The sequence below is a fragment of the Elaeis guineensis genome, chromosome 8 (assembly GCF_000442705.2).
Source record: "Elaeis guineensis isolate ETL-2024a chromosome 8, EG11, whole genome shotgun sequence".
Lineage (NCBI taxonomy): Eukaryota > Viridiplantae > Streptophyta > Magnoliopsida > Arecales > Arecaceae > Elaeis > Elaeis guineensis.
The window spans coordinates 77,505,051-77,511,050 of NC_026000.2; positions in this window are offsets into that span (position 1 = coordinate 77,505,051).

Below are 6,000 nucleotides of genomic sequence, written 5' to 3' on the forward strand. Positions count from 1 at the left end.
TGCTGAACCTCTTCAGCATAGTATCAATGTACATGGATTATGATAAACCAAGCAACCTTTTAGATCTATCCCTATAGATCCTCATCCCTAAGATGTAGGAAGCTTCTCCCAGATCTTTCATGGAGAATTGTGACGATAGCTAAATCTTTATTCCCTGTAATGTAGGGACATCATTCTCGATTAAAAGAATGTCATCCACATACAATACAAGAAATACTACTACTGGACCATTAGCCCACTTATAAATGCATGGCTCCTCTCCGTTCTTAACGAAGCCATACGTCTTGATCGTCTTATCAAAACGTATGTTTCAACTCCATGATGCCTGCTTAAGTCCATAAATGGATCTCTGTAGCCTGCACATCTTAGACTCATTGTGGATGTGAATCCTTTTGGTTGTATCATATACACCTCTTTATCCAGCTCTCCATTTAGGAAAGCTGTCTTCACATCCATCTGCCAGATTTCATAGTCCAGATGGGCAGCTGTCGCAAGCATAATCCAAATGGATTTGAGCATTACCACAGGAGAAAATATCTCGTCATAGTCTATACCATAACGTTGACGATATCCCTTGGCAACCAGATGGGCTTTATAGGTTTCCACCTTTCTGTCTGCACCTCTCTTCCTCTTGAAGACCCACTTACATCCTATGGGTTTTACTCCTTTGGGTGGGTCAACCAATGTCCACACATCGTTGACCTTCATGGACTCCATTTCAGATTTCATGGCCTCCAGCCATTTCTCAGAGTCGGATCTTTGCATTGCATCCATATAGGTGATCGGATCCTCATCATTTTCATCAAGTTTGATAAGATCACCGTCTCGGACCAAGAAATCATAGTATCTGTCCGGTTGATGTGGTACTCTGCCAGATCGCCTTAAGGGTACTTGAACAATGGGCTCTGAATCTGATCTAACCAAATCTGATTCAGGTTCAGCAACTTGTGTCAGTTTTTTCACCTGTCGAACTTCGTCAAGTTCGACCTTAGAGGCAACAGTCCCTTCACCAAGGAACTCCTTTTCCAAAAAGATTGCCTTAAGGCTGACAAACACTTTTTGCTCATCAGCTAGATAGAAGTAATACCCTTTGGTCTCTTTTGGGTACCCTATAAAATTACACTTGTCAGACCTAGGTCCTAGCTTGTCCGTAATTAAATGTTTAACATAAGTCGGACACCCCCAAATCCTAAGGTGCGAGAGTATTGGCTTACGTCCTATCCATATCTCATATGGCATTTTGGTTACAGACTTACTCAGAACTCTATTTAGAAGGTAACAAGTCAATTCGAGCACATATCCCCAGAGGGAGATCGACCAACCAGCAAACCCCATCATGGATCGAATCATGTCCAACAAGGTTCGATTCCTCCTTTCAGATACACCATTATGTTGTGGTGTTCCAGGAGGAATCCACTGAGAGAGAATCCCATTCTCCCCAAGATATGTCAAAAAATTATTGGAAAGGTATTCACCTCCTCGATCAGATTGAAAAAATTTAATACACTTTCCAGTTTGTTTTTCTACCTCATTTCGAAATAGTTTGAACATTTCAAACGACTCTGACTTATGCTTCATTAAATAGACATACTCATACCTTGATAGGTCGTTTGTGAAGGTTATGAAGTAGAAATATCCACCTTTTGCACTTGAGCTTATGGGTCCACATACATCAGAATGTACGAGAGCCAAGAGTTCACTGGCTCGCTCACCTTTTCCAGTAAAAGGTGACTTGGTCATTTTACCAAGAAGACAGGACTCACAGGTTGGAAGTGATTCACAATCACCTACTTCAAGAATTTTTTCTTGAGCCAACCTTTTTATCCTGTTTTTATTGATATGACCTAGCCTACAGTACCAAAGGTAGACTTCTGACACAATCTATTCTAGGGCATTTACCGGAGGTTTGAACCACATTAACAGGTTGTGATAGAAAGTAAATTCTATTATTAAGTTGTCCAACAAACATTGTAACACCATTCAAAATGATATTGCAAACGTTTCCTTTTATTAAAAATTGATAACCGTTCATGGCCAAAATGCCTATAAAAATAATATTTAATAAAAAGCTTAGACAATAGTGACATTCACTCAGAATTATATTTCGAGAATTTATTACAAGGTTCATGATTCCTAATACTAGAACTGGAACTTTGCTTCCATCTCCAACGTTCAGAAATCTCTCACCTTCATCAAATCTCCTACTGACCTGCAAACCCTTCATCGAATTGTAAATATGATAAGGGCTTCTGGTATCCAATACCCAGGCAGTAGTATCACAAATGAAAAAGTTGTAAGGTGTTATCATATAAGTACCTTACTTCTTCTTCGGCCTGTTCAGATCCAGGGAGGCAATGTATAGAGGACAGTTCCTCTTCTAGTGCCCTTGCTTCTTGCAAAAGAAGCACTCCACCTGGCTCTGGTCGGGCTTGCACTTCTTGGTCTGACCTTGTGCAGACGTCCCAGCATGCAGCTGCACCTTCTTATTCTTCTTCTTCTTGTTCTTCTTCTTCCCTTTCTTAAAGGGTTGATGACAAGAAGAAGACTCTCCCACAACATTCACCGACTCCTTATAAAGCTGGTGATCCTTTGCAAAGTTCTGCCGCAACCCCAACAAGCCATGGTAGTTCACTGCAGGCTTTGTCATCCGAAAATGAGTAAGGAAGGGGAGGAAGGACTTGGGCAATGAATTAAGGATCGCATCCTTACCGAGCTGCTCGTGCAAGGGAAAGCCTAGTTTACTTAGACACTCAATCATTTCGATCATGTATAGTACATGATCAATGACTGAGGCTCCATCCCTCTTCCGAGCATTGAAAATGGCACAACTAGTTTTGTGCCTTTCAATGTTGTCAGGCATGCCAAAGGAGTCATTCAACATTTGAAGCATCTCCTTGGGCTAGGTGTTCTCAAACCTGCGGCTGAACTCATCATTCATTGCCGCCAGCATAATGCATCGAACGATGGTGCGATCGTTGAGCCACTTCTGATAAGTGTCTCGGACCGTCCCTCTAACATTCGGGGCTGGCTCTTTAGGTGCCGGATACGTTACTACATAAAGGATCCGCTCATGCTCAAGGATAATTTTTAATTTTTGATACCAGCTATCAAAATTAGGTCCCATGAGCTTGTCATTATCTAATAATGATCGGAGGGACAGGGTAGTGGCCATAGCTGCATAAAGAAAAATCAGACCTCTATTAGTACATAAATTATAAATACTAAAGACTTGGACTTTAGTCTAAAGTTTCTCCCAGTATTTTTACGAACTAGTAGCCTCAACCTCCAATTCGAGGAATTACTTTAATTCCTTAGTGGGTACTAGAATCCATATAGACTACACACGAGCCCAACTTTGGTTGGTCAACCCATGTGCATCTATGGGTAGGTTCATAACCAGTTGTTTCTTTAAACAACTTCTAGTAATTGATTTTATCCTAGAACCTAATCGGTAGGCTTTGGCCTCCACTGAAAAGATTTGGTTAGGTCCAACCATTAACATGATTTGATTTGGTGAATTGGACCAATAAATGATCAGGCCCGACTTTGGCCGGCCAATCTGACCACCATCAGAAAGACTCAAACCAAATTATCATATTATGAATGATAATTCCATTAGTCAATAAGCACCACGCCTTTGGGCGTCCAATGATTATTAAACTAATGGACTCATTATCACTCACTTAATGGGAGGCTATGATTTAGTTATCAATATAACTTAATCATTTTTAGGAACTTAATAATTTTTGAGGATTTTATTAAAGGATAGATGAGAAGAAAATATCCAGCTAATTTCAATCCTCCCACTGACTTCACCAAGTCAGATTAAAAAAGGATTTAATTAAAGCTGGCATTAGGAGCACCTAAATCAGTCAAACTGATTTACCTAATGACATGGGTGAGCCCTAATCACCAAGTGATCTAATCAAAACCTAATTCACCAGGTTGGCCAGGTAAGTGAGATCAGTGGTGGGGATAAGCCATTAACTCGTCAGAGATCGAATCACTGCGAGTAGCTCCCACTTAAAAACCACTGGTCAAAATGCCAAACTTACCTTAGACACCAACCGGTTCATTAGTTTTAATTTGATCAACTTATTAAATAGGGTTCCACCACGTAGCCATGAATTAAGTCCATCTTGGTCTAGTTAAAGACATTGACCCATTCAACTACAACAATTGGAGTTGAGTCTAGAGTATCCTTGATCTAATCTAATTCAACTTTTGATTAGATTTGATCAATTACTCTAATTTAGTCCATTTCTTTAAGCTAACCTTAGGTCTAACCCAATTATGGACCTAATCCATCTAACCCATTGACCCACAAGTTTATGCAATTGTCTTAGGTCTTAATTCATAATTTTAGACCTACTAGACAACACTTAATTCTTTTAATTAAGTATTTGGGCTGATGGATCAGGGTTTGACATTTCGAAAATAATTTTCAAATTTGAAAGGTTTTATTTTCTGTTCACCAAATATGTTGACTCATTTCACAAATAGATCAGCTGATTTCATAAATTGTAATCCTATTGCTAATTACATAACAGAAAATAACTCAATCAAAATAAATCATGAATATTCCTTTAGATCTAATCTAACACATTCATGATAAATTTCACAATTGAACCTTTACAATTAATTCTTTTTGCTGCTTCATCTGCATGGGATATAATTACAGCGGCACCCCTACCACCATAGGAGAACCCATTGAATGGGATGAGAGGGCCTTTAAACCTTGCTTTTCTCCTATGACCAGACGATCATGGCAACCAACCCAATTCGATTACTTGCTACTTGGATCAAGTAAATCTAAATATACCAATTTCAAAATTTAAATTTCAAATTTCAAATTTTAAATTTTAAATTTTGAATTTCAAATTTCAAACAAATTTTAAATTTCAAATTTCAAATTTTTGAGTTTCATATTTTGAATTTCAAATTTTGAATTTTAAATTTTGAATTTTAAATTTGAAATTTCAACCAAATTTCAAATTTTAAATTTTGAATTTCAAATTTTTGAATTTCAGATTTCAAATTTCAAAATTTGAATTTCAAATTTTTGAATTTTGAATTTCGAACAACTTTCAAATTTTAAATTTCAAATTTCAAATTTCAAATTTTGAATTTCGAACAACTTTCAAAATTCAAATTTTAAATTTTGAATTTCAAATTTCAAATTTAAACTTTTAGATTACAACTTAATCTATGCATGCAAATATATATATCATATCTAAGAACCCGCTCTGATACCATTTGTGGAGAAATTCAGTGCAGGGGTAAAATGATAATTTTAAAACTTTTTCAAAATCATGATTTTACAGTGGAAAAATATTAATTAATCTAATTAATTAATATGAATTTATCTTACACTAGGATCTAAATATGATATATAGCATGCATGCATTTAAATTTGAAATTCAAATTCGAACAGTAAACACTTTACTATAATGTGTTCAGAACACAATACATTTGTGCGGGTAGTAGATCGTCGTAATCTGATCACCATCGGGAGAGTCTGATCATCGTGATGCAGCCACACAGCGTGTCTGACCTCTGTGGATCATCCATACGAAGCTTTCGATCTGATCGACTTCTCACGAGTGCTAGCTCGTTGTAGAGCCCTTTTGACGGTCGATGCTGATCGAACTCCTTCGATCGATGTCTGTCGATTCTTCGGATGCTCTGGATCGTCAACAGATGTGTTTGAGAGGATGTTGAAGATCTTTCTAAAATTTGTGGGCTCACGACACTTGTAGCTCACCTTCTCACTTCCCGAACCCCAGGCTAAAACTCTAGGGAACTCATCGAAAATCTTGCACCCACTTTTCTTTCTTTTCTTTCCTTTTCTCTTGGAAGATATGGACTTCCTTCTCACGCACAAGACTTCCTCACGCTCCAAAATTTTTCTCCAAAAATCTTCTTTTTGCACGCCCCACTCTTCTCCTCCTTTTATAACAACGTCAAAAGACTTATCCAAAAGAGAGGATAAAGATGAGT